This window comes from Rattus norvegicus, chromosome 2 (genome assembly GCF_021556685.1).
Source record: "Rattus norvegicus strain SHRSP/BbbUtx chromosome 2, alternate assembly SHRSP_T2T, whole genome shotgun sequence".
Lineage (NCBI taxonomy): Eukaryota > Metazoa > Chordata > Mammalia > Rodentia > Muridae > Rattus > Rattus norvegicus.
The window spans coordinates 32,052,262-32,068,247 of NC_141535.1; the positions used below are offsets into that span (position 1 = coordinate 32,052,262).

General features: G+C 44.9%; 1 long non-coding RNA gene across 1 annotated transcript; it reads right to left on the reverse strand.

Moving 5' to 3' along the window:
- Positions 1 to 254: 254 nt before the first annotated feature.
- On the reverse strand, positions 255 to 7,014 carry LOC148006638 (uncharacterized). The gene is made up of 2 exons (XR_015673805.1): positions 6,788 to 7,014; positions 255 to 1,850 (listed from the first exon to the last, which is right to left on the reverse strand). It is a non-coding gene; the product is annotated as an uncharacterized LOC148006638 (long non-coding RNA).
- Positions 7,015 to 15,986: the final 8,972 nt, after the last annotated feature.

A 15,986-nucleotide genomic window follows, 5' to 3' on the forward strand; every position in this document is an offset into this window, starting at 1 on the left:
GCTCCTGCTCTGACTTCCCAGAGTAATAGACTGGGGTCAGTAAGCCAAATAAACCTTTTCCTCTTCAAGTTGCTTGTGGCGATGGTGTTCATCACAGTAATGGAAAGCAGAGTAGAGCACGTGGACAGAGCTTTAAATACATTAGCTCAGTGACGGAAGAGTTCCAGCGCTAACATTGAAAGATCCCACGCAGAGAGACCCTTACTCAAGTCTTGGGAAATCGCGGACCCCAGACACAGAGAGACCATTTTGGATGTAATAAGCAAAGGCGAGGTTTATTACGGAGACCTATTACAGAGATCTCCGGGCCGACACATATCCCGCGCAGGAGACAGAGGTGTCGGCCCCGAAACTCAAAAGTCAGAGGGTTATATAGAGAAGGCTAGGGGGTTTTGGCGTGGTTACATACAATTGGCTCATTCAAACATAGCAGTGAGAACAAAGCAGAAAGAGTACGTGCTAGAAGTCAGGGGCTTATCAGGGGCCGGAGGATGGCCCTCAGTGAGCTGGGGGGAGATGTCTTCCTGCCAGACGTCCCATGAATCAGTCCCATTAACTCAGGCTGGTTCCTGCATTCCTTTTCTTTATGGCTTGTCAGTCCTGCCTGAACAGTGTTTCCTGTGCTCCTTTATCTTTATGGCCTGTTAGTCCTGGCTGCAGGGCTTAGCCCTGGGTCTGTGGCCTTTTGGGGTTTATTCTTTTAATTTTTATATTTTTAAACCTAGAATTCGTATAATTTTCTTTTCATTCCCGTCTTCTCCTACTAAATAATTCTAATCTTAGAATTTTGATATCAAGTCTCGTATTTGGTCTCACCAGTTGTCCTAACTGACTGGTACTGTTGTCTCACAACCATCAACCGCACAGCACCCACTCAATTTTTAACAAAAGCAATTAACCTGTTTGTCACGCAGGAGCCAAAAACTAAAACCAAGAAAATTATTAATAATGGCCCAGCTGTAGCAGAGTGTAGGGTAGTCATCCAGGGAGATCTACTAAACTAGCTCTCGAACCATCTCTGATGTGTTTTTCTGTCTGTCTTTTGTCTAACCTTTTTTTAAGTTTATTTATGGAGTCTTTAATTATTCTTGAATGGTCTGTATAGAAGCAACATTTTTTTTTTCAGTATAGCACACAGACTCCTTTTTTAAGGAATATCAGGTCTAATCTTTTTTTTATTTTGAAGGACTACCTCTGAGAGGGAGGTTAGGTATTCTTGGAGGTCAGCTAAAAAGTCTTTTATTTTTTTTATATCTGAGTCAATGGCAGTTCTGAATTCTCTATAAGCTTTGTATTGTAGGGCAACAGCAGATGTCCTTGTGCTGCCCTTGCAGCACCTAGATAGCCCTAGCCCTAAGTAATTTTTAACTCTTTTTTTATTAAGTTTTTAGCATCAGGATTCTATCTGGACACTATCTGAACCTATACATCAAGGTCATGACTGTCTTTCAGAACTTCTAAACTTATATAGGTTGTGATCCCTGAGGCACAATCCCAAGAAGTGTTAGGAGTACTAACATATGTAATGTTACATCATTTGTAATAGAAATCAAGCCTATCCCCACACCTATCTCGATGGAACCCAGGACAAACATGACTGAATTTCCCTCTAGGTCCCAGCTCTCAGCCCTAACAGCTAGTAAGTACACGACTGGTGAGGGCTGAGAATTGACGGCTGTCAGGGTGGTCAGCAGCACCAGGTATGGTCCTTTCCAGCGAGGCTCGAGTGTCTGGGCTCAGTGTAGCTGCTTCCGACCTGGAACTGATGGGATGTCTCAGGGGTCTCCGGGGCATAGGCTGCTGTCAGCTGTGAGCAGATTTCTTTCTGTATCACCTGTAGGTCTTTTAGCCTGGCACACAAATCATTATTACTATGACATGTTGGTTCAGTAACATCATCTAATACAGTCAGGGGAGCTGAGGCCCCATATAAGATCTCAAAGGGGGTAAGGCTGAATCTGGAAGGGGTATTTCTTGCTCTGAAGAGAGTAAGAGGGAAGGAGTGTCACCCAGTCTGTGCCAGTCTCCATGGTCAATTTGTTTAGGGTCTCTTTTAGAGTTCTGTTTATTTACTCTACCTGTCTTGAACTTTGAGGTCTGTAAATATAATGTAATTTCCAATCGACCTCTAAATATTTGGCCACACCCTGGCTTACCTTGGCAACGAAAGTAGGACCGTTGTCTGACCAGATTACCTTGGGCATTCCAGACCTGGGGAAGATTTCTTTCAGTATCTTCTTGATGATTGTAGAGGCCGTCTCTCGTTTGGTGAGGAAAGCTTCTATCTATTCTTGAAAAAGTATCTACAAGCACTAGGAGATACTTGTGATTATATTTTTTTGGTTTTATCTCAGTGAAGTTCACTTCGACTTTTCACTAAACTCTCTAGGTCTCTTTGCCCTGTTTGTTTGTTAAGCATTTATTTATTGACATATCTTATACTTTTTACTGTCTCTCTTGGCTAAAATCTTAAAGTCTATTATATATATTTTAACTATTTGGACAAACTTCTTATCTCTTAAATGAGTCCATTTCTTAATTTGGCAAAGTGAGTCTTTTGTTTGTTCTTTGGGGAGTATAGCTTCCCCTCAAGTGTGCCATTGTCCTTTATCTTTTAAGCAATTTGGGCCTTTTCTAAGTGAGGCCATCCCTTAGTCTAATCCTAGTTCTCAGTGGCTGTCTCTTGCAGGCCTGTAACCAGGATAGGCTCCTGTATAGCCATTTCCCGAGCCACTTTATCTGTTTTGTCACTGCCCCATGTCACTGAATCTCTTCCCTCCTGTATTCCTGGGCAATGAATAGTACTCACAGTTGTTGGCTTCATCCGGGCATCCAAGAGATGGCAAAGGCATCTGTGGCGCTGATGTGCTGGGGGGGGTAGAGGTTCAGCCATTCTAGATGACATTGTGTTGTCCACCATGGCAGCACCCACTTGTCTCTGACCTTTATTCATGAAGAGAACTGTTCCCGTCTGTGGACAAGGTCCTCGGCTTTCAGCAGGGGTCAATCAGCCAGTCGCAGAGGTCTTTCCTCCACCCATGTGCTTCTGTCAGTGTTTGACACTCGTGCTGTGGTGGCTCCAGGTCCGGATTGGGCAGCAAGGTGACCAGATTGTCCCCAACCGGTGGAGAATCTAGTCCATGGCAGCTGACCAGTGGTCCCATCTTTGGACACTCTATCAGCCACTCTATCACAGTTTAAGTCCTGGATTGGGTGATAATTGTTAGTGCCCGGCTGGCAGGAACGGTGTGTTTCAGGCAGAAAAGCACTAAGCCATTCAACTCCCAGCATCAGTTACTGGTGTACTGAGACAGGTCTTAAGCTCCACATACACAGTCTATAGATATGTATACACATGGCCTCATCCAGCCATTTCAGCCCACGCAAGCCAATTTGGAGAGCAATTTTCTCATGAGCAAGGGATGGGGGCAGTCAGGGATGACTATGAACTAGTGGGTTACCCGGCCCACGCCAAGGTCCACTGTTCTTCGGGCAGTCCATAAGTATTGTTCGTTGTCAGTAGCTCCTTGCACTCAAGGTCTTTGGATATTGGCCCACAGGGGGGCATAGGAGCACAGAGCATTGGGTCCCTGTATCCACAAAACAACTGGGCGGGCTTCCCTTCTATCTCTGTGTATAGCCAGCACCAAGAGGCTCTCCAGTGTCCCCTCTTGTTCTTTCTGGGGCAGTCCCTGACCCAATATCCTTTTTCTTCGTATTAGGCACACTGATCTTTAGTCAGGAATTCTCTTCTGTTGCCAGGTACTATCTTCCTAGGTTCCCTAACTACTGTGGCCAGTATATGTTCCTCTCTCGTCTTTTATCTCTCTTTATCTCTCTAACTTCTTTTTTTTTTTGTCTCTTTTCTTCCCTAGCTTTCTGTTCTTTTTACCTCTTTCTTTGTAACTTGTACTAACTCTCAGCAACTTAACTTAACCCTTTAAATTTTTGTAACTTTTTCTTCATATCCTTTCTTTATCTTAGCCAGATTGGTGGGGCATTTTCTAGCCCCTCAGAGACCCACCCTTGGAGCCTGGCGGCAGACCTGGCACTCCCTACCTTTAGGCGTCTGAAGAGAGCAGGCAGAAGTGAGGGCCTTCTATCCATCTCTGGAACACTTTTTCTGGCCTCTAGTAGGATTCCGTCTTTCCTCGGTGGTAAAGAAGACCTGTAACAGTTACTAACAAGCATCTCAAATGGGATGGTGAGAAAACAAGAGAATCTTGAGAATAGAGGTCCACTGAAGAGGGCAAATAGCATTTAGTCACACAGCTAAGCCAAGAGGCTTTCTTGGGACAAAAAGACCTTGTGTCTGTGAAACAGAAAAGTGAGCAGAGGGGCAGCCTATCTGTTACCGGCTGTCTCTCTGGACTTAGATTTTCCCTTAAGGAGTACCTTCCTTTAGTGCCAGCTCAGTGGCTTTATCACTCAAGAGACCCATCCTCTAAATGGCACTAGGCTTTCAGTAACAACTAATAATAAAAGGATGGAGAGACGATAGAACCTGAGTGTTAGATACTAAGCAGCTGACAAAAGAATTGTAACCAGTTCACCTGGGGCTTCTTGTCTCTTATATCTAATAAAGAGATTGTTAATACTATAGTACCAACCTTTAATAAAAAAAAACTATAGCTCTCTCCATGTCTCTGAATATCAGGACTGTAGTAGTAGTCCTTTACCAAACTGTCTCAGTGGGCTAAGGGCCCATGGAAACGAAAACATTAATCCTGACCTCGGCCACAGCCAAAGCCTGAATTCTAAATTTAAACTGGCAAAACAAAACAAAGTTCTTTACAGTTTGTTGCAGATTCTTTGAAACTATTTTAGGGGCTTCTCTGTCCCCCAACCTGGGACATTTCGACCACAGGGGCAGGAACTGGCTGCTGTGGGGATAGGATCAAAGGCATTCTCCATGCTAATGATGACCAGTGAGAAAAGTAATTTAATGCTGGAGACTGGCTACTCTCTTGGAATAGGGCCAGCAGATAAGGCAGGCTCCTTAAAGAACTTCTCTTAATGAGCACCCTCTTTCTGTGAGCAAAAGAGTTGAAGGTCTGGTCACTAAAAGCAGAAATTCCTTTCTTGTTCTTGTTTTTCTTAGAGTCCTCTCCCACCTCACTCTCAGCCTTTTTAGATTATTCTTTATGTAGCATTTTTAACACAGCCTGTCCCTTTTTTATAGCCTGTTGACAGCATTTCTGATCTTTTAGGCAGCTATGCACTAAGTGTCATACCGGCTGAAACTCCACCTTTAAGATTCTTTGTTTCTAAGCAAAATTTAAATCCTTTTCCAGCTTATCTCAGCTGTCCACCATGAGATTCCCAGAGATCGCAAACCAAGGTGTAGTAATTCACTAAGAAATCTTTTTATAGTGTTTCTTTTTACCTTAAGCCTTTTTCTTTTAAACAGCTCCTGAAGAGCCAGAAAAATTGGGAGAGACTTGAGAAGTCCCCATGCTCGCTGCAGCAGCTCCGCAGCTAATTTCGCTCCCCCCTACTGTGTGTTGCGAGCACAAGCACAGATAAAACACTATGTTTTAAAAACTTAACATTGGCTATCAACCAACACACCGCCACTAGAGCGGGGTCCATAAAATTAAGTTTCTTACTCACTATACTTGTTTTATACCGGAGGCCTAATCTGGGGAACTTTTTTATTTAGGAGAGGTTTTGTCCTCAAGGTTTTTGTTAATGTCTGTTTACACAACTGTTAACAGCAGCTAGGCTGATCAAGGGGAGTAAAGGGAGGGGCCTCTCTCCTTGGGGAGGAGGCTCAAGAGAGAAAGACAAAACTCCCTGGCAGAAAACAATTTTTCTCAAGCAAATTATTTTTAACTCTTAACTTAAGCACCAAGAGGACCAAGTAAAACTCTATGACGAACAAAGCAAACAGTTTCATGATTTCAAACACAGTCGTCAGTCCAAGATTTTAAACACAGTCGTCAGTCTAAATTTAAAAACGAAACAAAAGCCAAAAAGACACTCGACAATACCACAGAAAACAAGCCAGACAAACAATATCAAGACAAAGCATCTTATAACCAACTTTCACAGATGCCTGGTACCTTCAGTACGTGGCCCAAACTGCAGCTTAACCTTAGCTGCTTTTGGGATGAGATGGACCATCTGATTCCACCTCCCAACAGGATTCCAGAGTGTCCTCTTGTCTTAACGACCAAGCACACTTGTCCGTGCCTATATTTAAATAGGCAGCCGAACTCGACCTCTGACGGAGTGGGATTCCTCGTCCACTCCCGCCTAGGTAAAAGGAGCATTCCATCTCCTTTGTTCCAGAAAACCAAAGTCAGGTCCTCCTGACTGTCTATAGCCGGGCTCTCCCGACTGTTCTCCGCCCGTGGAACGTCTTCCAGGGGCTGCAGCCTTGCGGGCCCGGGGCGTCCCCCCTTCCGCAGCCAGGGGGTCCTCACGGACCACAAAGGCAGCTGCACTGAGTGGGGATACACATCCACTCTCCTACAGGGCAGGAACACACATCCACCCTCCTAGCACAGGGCAGGAATACACATCCACCCTCTCAGCACAAGGCAGGAACACACATCTGCCCTCTTACCACAGGGCAGGAATACACATCCACCCTCTCAGCACAAGGCAGGAACACACATCTGCCCTCTTACCACAGGGCAGGAATACCCATCTGCCCTCTTAACACTGACCAGTACTAAGACACACATATATACACACACGGCGGAACCAAAACAGAGACAGACACAGACTGACAATTGCGGCGCCGCTCACACAGAAACACTCAGACAAACATCCAACTCACCTCCAAGGGGTCTTCGGAGTCTGGGGTAGTCGCGCAGATCCCGGACGAGCCCCCATAAATATGAAAGATCCCACGCAGAGAGACCCTTACTCAAGTCTTGGGAAATCGCGGACCCCAGACACAGAGAGACCATTTTGGATGTAATAAGCAAAGGCGAGGTTTATTACGGAGACCTATTACAGAGATCTCCGGGCCGACACATATCCCGCGCAGGAGACAGAGGTGTCGGCCCCGAAACTCAAAAGTCAGAGGGTTATATAGAGAAGGCTAGGGGGTTTTGGCGTGGTTACATACAATTGGCTCATTCAAACATAGCAGTGAGAACAAAGCAGAAAGAGTACGTGCTAGAAGTCAGGGGCTTATCAGGGGCCGGAGGATGGCCCTCAGTGAGCTGGGGGGAGATGTCTTCCTGCCAGACGTCCCATGAATCAGTCCCATTAACTCAGGCTGGTTCCTGCATTCCTTTTCTTTATGGCTTGTCAGTCCTGCCTGAACAGTGTTTCCTGTGCTCCTTTATCTTTATGGCCTGTTAGTCCTGGCTGCAGGGCTTAGCCCTGGGTCTGTGGCCTTTTGGGGTTTATTCTTTTAATTTTTATATTTTTAAACCTAGAATTCGTATAATTTTCTTTTCAACATGTGGCTTTACCAGCACTTCTCAGAGGTCCGGGCAAACAATCAGATCTGAAGTTATTAGCCTTGGCTTGTTTATTCTGCTCATTTGCATATTAGCGTTCAGATCTGTCCCTTACTCTTTCCCGGTTCTGCTCAATCTCATAATGGACAGTTTCCTTCACATACAATGTCCCTGGCTCTTCTCTCAGTCAGCTTCTGATTCAGCTCTGTCTCCTGTGGTAAAGGATAGGAGACCCCGTATTTCTCCCCTTTTTTACATCTGGGTATGGCAGCAGTGTTTCCTTCGCCATGCTGGAGTCTTCTTTCTCTCGCTGACAGGGGTGTGAGGCTGTGCATAAGGGGACTGTCTCACATCGCTGTTTGGATTCTCAGCTTTTGTTTTCCTTATATTAACCCCCTCAGGGCCACCCCCTTGAAACGTCTCACTTGCTTTCGGATTTCCTGGACCACGGCTAGCAACCAATAGAATCAGAAATTGCACCAGGTAGAATGGAAGGACTTCAGGTTCAGTTTTAGGCTTGCCCCTTGAACTGGACTCTGGTTGTACGAAGCAGGGCTCTCTAGAGGAACAGAACTAAGAGGATGCTATATGTATGGAAGGGGATGCATTACTTCAGAGTGCTTTTCATGACACGCCTGAGAGATCCAACAGTGTCCTCTGCATGCTGCAGGGCTGATGACTTGGTCGCTGGTCAGTCCAAAAACCCTGGGTGCCTCAGCCCTCTCAATCTTGTGCTGAAGGCCAGGAATATCACTGAAGAGTTACTAGTCTGGTCCACACTGAAGGCTAAAAGAGACACAATCTGATACACCAGTAAAGGATGTAGCAATGGCGTTAGCCATGACAGATGCATTAACCATCAAGGAGTGGAGTCAGGAAGGAAAAGACAGTAGGAGAGACTGCTTTTGACTTGGGCATCTTTGGATCTGGTCTCCCACTGAGAGGTGTTGTCGGTGCTGGGTCTTCTCTTGGCTAATTTTTCCTGGACATGCCCTCGCAGACGCCATCAAGCTGATAGCCATGACTAACCATCGATACAAAAACCACCACCCCCTCCCAACCCCCACCACCACTACCACCACCACCAGAAGTGGGCTGAAGAGATGTCTCAGTAGTTACCAGCGCCGGCTTCTCTTCTAGAGGACCCACAATTGATTCCCAGCATCCATTCGGAAATTCACAACCATCTGTAACTTCAATTCTGAGGCTCTGGAGCCCTCTTCTGGCTTCTGTGGGCACCAGGTACACAGGTGGTACGTGCAGGCATACTTGTAGGAAGAACATCAACACCCAAAATAACAAAACAGATGAAGATAATCAAAAACAAAAAGGGAAACAAAGTAAAATAACAAAAGATTACAGAACAATGTACACTGGTGATGTATGCCTATAGCAAAGGAGGAGGAGGGAGGGGAGGAGGAGGAAGGGGAGGAGGAGGAAGGGGGGAGGAGGAGGAAGAAGGGGGAGGAGGAGGAGAAGGGGAGGAGTAGGAGTAGGAGGAGGAGGAAGAAGGGGGAGGAGGAAGGAAGGGGGAGGAGGGGGAGGAGGAGGAAGAAAGGGGAGGAGGAAGAAGGGGGAGGAGGAGGAAAAAGGGGGAGGAGGGGGAGGAGGATGGAGAAGGGGAAGGGGGAGGAGGAGGAAGAGGGGGAGGAGGAGGAGGAGGAGTTTGTTCTTACATCACCTCTAATTCCCGAACAAGCACAGCTTGGTGACTCAGTTTTGCTAAGTAGCCTGTCCGGTACCGAGAGCCGGGTGCAGGCCTGTGAGGTTTAAATGAAATTATTGGTCTTCAAGGATCCCCCTCACCATGATCAATTAGAACCGCTGTAATTCTGGGCCTGTAAAAATCACTCAGTTTGATTTAGAATGAGGGTTTTTTCCCTTTCTCTCATGTAAGAATTTAAAATGACTTTAAAATGAAAGTGTAAAGCCTTGGTTTAAATCTATCTTTTTTTTTTTTTAACTTTTTCATTTATTCATTTATTTTATATATAAGTACACTGTAGCTGTCTTCAGATACACCAGAAGAGGGCATCGATCCCTTTACAGATGGTTGTGAGCCACCATGTGGTTGCTGGGAATTGAACTCATGACCTCTGGAAGAGCAGACAGTGCTCTTAATCACTGAGCCATCTCTCCAGCCCCAAAGCCTTGGTTTAAAAGAAGAAGGAAAAAGCTGCCGACAAAGTACTGTGAAGGCTTTACTTGCAAATGTTTGGTTGCTTACCTAGTACATGCCAGGAAATAATGAACAACATAATTTCCAAAAAGTAAAAACATCGTGTTATAATTTTGTATAAAATAATGAATAGGAATACATTTTCAATGTAGCATCTTGTATAATAATGAGTTTTTTTTCCAGGCTTGTCTTTCCATGGTTCATTTAATAGGTCCTCTTAAATTTTTTACAATTTTGTTTTCAATTCATATAATTGCTATAATTAAATATAAAATTAGTTGGCTCTGGAGAATGAAAAAAATCACAAATACCTTTTGATTGTTTTATTTTTTTGACAGGACCTTCCAGCTAATGCAGTCGCTACTGTAGTATTTTATAACCTGTGACAACATTTAGGGTAAATTTCTGATAAATTATTTTGAAACAAATTTTGGCACATGAAGAGTTGATGGTTCTCATGGAACATTTTTTTTCTAAAAATATTTAGTCTTTTATGTAAATCAGTTTTGTGTAAACCTAAATTTAGTTTCAGGTATAAATTTACATAACAGAATTTTAATGTTTTCCTTTGATATTTGCTGAAACTTGTGGAGACTGTACCAGAAACTAAATATAGCTTCTAGATTAAAAAAATTAAAAAATTAAAAAAAATTAAAAAAATTAAAAAAAATTAAAAAAAAAACAACCCATGGATATTCATGCTACCACAGTGTCTTTAATTACATGGAAATATTAACACTCGAATTGTGTTCCTCATTAATATTCCGTCCATCTGAAACTTGCTGTGGAAGTCGAATGCTTTACCACCCAATGCCCAGAGCCTGATGGTTACTGTGTCAGGCCTGTGGCTTTGCAATGCTGAAACTGAGCTCTTTCAATGACCCCCTCAAAGATTTTCTCACAATGACCATGTGTGCACTTGGACTTCCTAATCGTTTACTGATAGACTGATGTCTGCGTTCCAGTAGTCCTGGCAGAGACCAGAGTTAGTGTTTGTGTGGCCACTATAGGGTCAGGCCAGCTTCTGACTATGAGTCACAGAGAAGTCTGCATGCAGGATCTCCCTCTTCCCCAGACTGAGGTCACACCTGCCCAGGGCTGTTTCTGTGTCGCTGTTCACATCTCTGCTTCCTGCTGCAAATCCGGGCCCAGGCTCAAGACCAGCAGTCTTGGTCAGTAAATATGATCTTCTTGTGTTCCTAAGACCTTGGAAAGCAAGCAGAGCTCTGCAGAAGAGGAGCCAGGGGTGTTTGTTTCCCTTATAAGATTATAATAAAATGTGAGTCCTCTAATGGAAGGAACCTTGACAGCTGAGACTTACTGACTTCTGGAAGTCTACAAATCAGGGACCTCAACAAACCTCTCACGGTGCCAGGGGACCCATAGCAATGAGCATAGTTGTTTCGCAGGAAGTCCAAGGACACAATTAACATTGTAGCTTACCAAGAATCTTCCAGAAATGGTGTTATATCAAAATTTGTGTGATAAGAGCACACAAAAATTGTATCTTTTCCTGTTTTGAAAAAGTCTTGTTATGTAATCCAGGCTGGCCCTAAACTTGCAATACTCCAGCTTTAGCCTCCTGGGTACTGCAACGCACAAATGACTACCTCCTCAGAGCTCTGTTGTCCTCTCTTGAACCTTCTAACCACACTGAGGAAACTCAAGGCAACTAGTTCTTGAAGCACCCACACTCTCTTCAGCATGTTTTCAAGATTCTAAATGTGGGTGTGAAGTACATACTGTGTTATTTTTCAGTGGGACATTCTGAACATTCTTTGTTATGGAAATTTCAAACATACACAAAAGTAGAGAGAAGAGAACAAGAAAACCATGGGTTCGGGAGAGGGAAAGGGACCCCTCAGCTTGGAGTCTGACTGAAGCCTCCTATCAGAAGAGAAGCACAATTAACAATACTTACTATAAAGGCTGCCCCGGTAGAGAGATAATGCGTTAAGTTTCAAACCCAGGACAAACAGAAGTGCTTTTTTAACGTAACTGGACTCCAGATTCCCCCATCATCCCTCAGTCTCCTCCTGTTACAGGGTATGGTTGGCATACGCTGCTCTACCCTGGACTCTTCAACCCAGGGACTGGGCTTCCCAACCCCCAGGACTCTTACCTATGCAATGCAGAAATATAGTTACCTGACCCTCTTTTGTACCTTTGGCCCCTTGCATGCTGCTCCCCACATGGTTCAGGGTCATGACCATTCTGGCCTCTCTCTCAGATGAGTCTGCCACTGGCTGTGCTCTCCCCTGTATAATAAACTTTCTCCTCCACCACACCCAGGAGCAGCTCTTCCCTTTCCTTTTTCTTTCCTTCATAATGTTCCTTTCATATACAGACATTTTGTGTTTAAATGGCAATGGCCGGGGCTTAGGGCCTGAGTGTGTATGACCCTGGGTGGGGCCCCATTCCTCTCTCTGATATTGTCTGAGTATCTCCTAGGCAAGTGCTCTACCACTGAGCTAAATCCCCAACCCCATTGTCTGAGTATCTCAAACAAACTTTTTTTTTTCTTTTTTTCAGAGCTGGGGACTGAACCCAGGGCCTTGCGCTTGCTAGGCAAGTGCTCTACCACTGAGCTAAATCCCCAACCCTCAAACTTTAAGATATCCCACCTTCCCTGTTCCTGTGGGCTAGATTTTTTACATCAATGACTGTAATCCTTCCTCTCTTGCATCCCTTGGGACCCATACAAAGTTAAGATAGTAATTTCAAGCCCGACCACAGTCTGGTATTAAAATCCTATTTTCTCTCTCTCTCTTTTTTTTTTTTTTTTTCCCTCGGAGTTGGGGACCGAACCCAGGGCCTTGGGCTTGCTAGGCTTGCGCTCTACCACTGAGCTAAATCCCCAACCCAAAAATCCTATTTTCAAAATCTTATTGTAAAAGCAGTGAGATGCCCTGCCTTTAACCATGCCCCCTGTGCTCCCAGGTGCACCTTACTTTTTTTCTGAGAGTCTCCTTTTCTCCGAACCCTCCTGCTTAAGCCTGTATTAGAATATCTTCTGATATTGTCATTGTTCAGGTCTTGTATAAGCAGCCGTTCCTAGGAGACACAATTTAACGGCAGACTTCTGGGTCTTTCAGCTCTTCCTGCCTTTTTGCCCCTCTGTGTTCTCTGAGACTTGTTACGGTCATGTGCTTAGCAGTTAAACACACTGACTGCTTTTCTAAAAGACTGGGGTTGGATTCCCGGCACCCACATGGGAGCTCACAGCCTCTGTAAATCCAGTTCTAGGGGACCTGACACACACACACACACACACACACACACACACACACACACACACACACACACACACACGCGTGCACACACACATATTTGCAGGCAAAATGCCCTACAAATAAAATAGAAATGAGTATTTTTCTGAAAAAAAATTAATTTAATTTAATCCCACTCACTGCCTCCCTACTGGTCACTCTGCCCTACAATCCTTATCCCACCCCACTACCCCCCAACTTTTTGTCTGAACGGATGGGGGTACCCCAGGGTATCCCCTTCACCCTGGCACTTCAAGTCTTTCTCAGTCAGGGTTTCTATTCCTGCACAGACATCATGACCAAGAAGAAGTTGGGGGGGGGGGAGGGTTTATTCAGCTTACACTTCCACATTGCTGTTCATCACCAAAGGAAGTCAGGGCTGGAACTCAAGCAGGTCAGGAAGCAGGGGCTGATGCAGAGGCCATGGAGGGGTGCTGCTTAATGGGTTGCTTCCCCTGGCTTGACTACCAGCCCCAGGGATGGCACCACCCACCATGGGCTGGGCCCTCCCCACTTGATCACTAATTGAGAAAATGCCTTACAGCTGGATCTCATGGAGGCATTTCCTCAACGGAGGCTCCTTTCTCTGTGATAACTGCAGCTTGTGTCAAGTTGACACACAAAACCAGCCAGTACAAAGTCTCTCCACACATATGTAGCAGAAATGTAGCTTGGTCTTCCTGTGGGTCCCAAACAGCTGGAGTACCCCAAAAGCTGATGACTGTCCATGGGGTATATTCTACTAGCCTGGGCTGCCTTGTCTGGCCTTAGTGAGAGAGGAAGTACTAGCCTCACAGAGACTTGAAAATGTTACGATAACCTCTAACTCTGCTTCAGAAACTGGCTAATTCTCAAATTCTTTTTAGTGTCAAAGTATAAATCCTGGCTTGGTCTTTGTTAATGTCCCTAATACTTAGGGGAACTCCCCGGGCTGCTGAGGGTGATATGGGGAGCAGGGACTCCTTTAGCTGTGCTCCAACATGCAGACATAATGAATCTCTTGTATGTTTTTTTTCCCCCCCGGAGCTGGGGACCGAACCCAGGGCCTTGCGATTCCTAAGCAAGCGCTCTACCACTGAGCTAAATCCCCAACCCCTCTCTTGTATGTTTTAACCTCTTGTATCTTCAACCATTTCATGAGTAAAATTTTGTCCCTCCCTCCCTCTGTTCCTTCCTCCCCTCCTCCCTCCCTCCTGCTCCCCCTTCTCCCCCATCTCACTCTCTCCTTTCTCATAGAGATCAGCCCTTTCCTGCCTCCTGAGTTCTAGAATTAAAGGTTGTGCGGGTAAACCCCTTATCCACTTCCCACCTCCAAAGGCACACTCTAATTTCTTCTCATTTTATGTGCATATATTTCTGAAATGGCTTTAAAAGATCTGATAGCACTGGGTCGTGATGGCGCATCCCTTTTACCCCAGCACTTGGGAGGCAGAGGCTGGCAGATGTCTGAGAGTTCCAGGTCAGCCAGGGATCTACAGCGAAACCCCGTCTTGGAAACAAAACAAACAAAAAACAGCAAAAGCAGAGGTAGCATTGTTTTTTGTTTTTTGTTTTTTTTTTCCGAAACTCAAACAGCTCTTATCAATTCTCACAACTCTTTTCACGTGTGCATGTGTTTTACGTGTGTGCAGGTTTAGGTGCACGCTAGAGAACGTGTATGCATGCAAGCTCAGAAGTGACCCTTAGGGTCACACCTCCAGGACAGTGTTCACTTTGTTTTCTGAGACAGGCTCACTCGCTGACCTGGAACTCACCAGTTAGGTGAGACCAGCTAGGCAGGGATCTGACCGCTCCCCCACTGCCAAGTGTTAATGCGCACCAATACACCTCATTAAAAAATTTTTTTTTTTTTACATAGGTTCCGGGCATCAAATGCAGATCTCATGTTTTCAAAGACAATTACTTTACAGACTGAACTATCTCCCCAGATTCCCCATTTTTTTGTAATTCATATTATACCTCTCTATCACTTTTTAAAAAGGACAAAGTCAGTCTTACTTTAAAGACAAGGCTTGTCTTCATAGGTAGCAGAGGCTGGCCATGAATATGCTCCAGGAGCCACCACACCCAGGTTTATGTTTGATTCACAATCCTATCCAGGCCTACATACTGCAATTAGTCAGTGTTACTCTTTCAACATATGATTGATACACACACACACACACACACATTCTCTCTCTCTCTCGATTTATTTGTGGATGAAACAGGACCATTTTTCCTGCACAATTACTGATGGTTGGTCTGAGTGTTCACCTCTCGAATCCACATGTGGCCAAATGTTGCATCCTCCCCAACCCCCCAAGTTCATACGCTGGAATAGTGTCGTTTGTTTCTTTGTCAAAGTGGGAATCTTGCTCATAGCCACCATGTGATAGACAAGCCCTTTGCCACTGAGATACACACATTCCTAGCCTCCAATGTTGATCCTCTCATCCCTTACATGACAGAACTTGGAAATGGGGCCTTTGAGGAGTGCTTACATCATAGAGGCAGAGCCCTCTTGAATGAGACTGGTTCCTTATAACAGGGACCCCTGAGAGACACTCCCAGTTCTTTCCCCATGCGAGGATGGATGTATCCTAAAGATGGCCGTGTAAGAACCAGTCAGCAGTCCTTTTCCAGACATATACCTGTGCTAGTGCCTTGTCCTTGGACTCCTAAGCCTCTAAATCCAAAAAATACTTTTTTCTGTACTTTAAGCTGCACACTTACTAGGTTTTGCCTGAGAAGACTGCATGGCTAAACCAGACCCCTCGTGACAGTGTTATCAGCACGTGCTTGCTCCATGTGTTTCTGTTAACTTGTTCCTTCATTTCTGTAGGATTGGGGACATTTATCTTTGGTTGTTTGGCATGTGGTGTGTTCTAATGGGATATTTCAATTTGAACATAATAATGTCTCGAACTTGTTGTGATCCTCCTGCCGCTGCTTCCCCAAGGTCTGGGATTGCAAGCGTGCATCGCCATGGCCAGTCGTGAGGAGGTTTTCAAAGTCTCATTGTGAATTCATGGATTTCAACTTACTTGGTGTCTTTCAATCCTTATTAACACTCAAACTGCCCCATCTCCAGCCAATTGGAATATCATCAGATTGGTTCTTGGGTCGTTTAGATAGAAC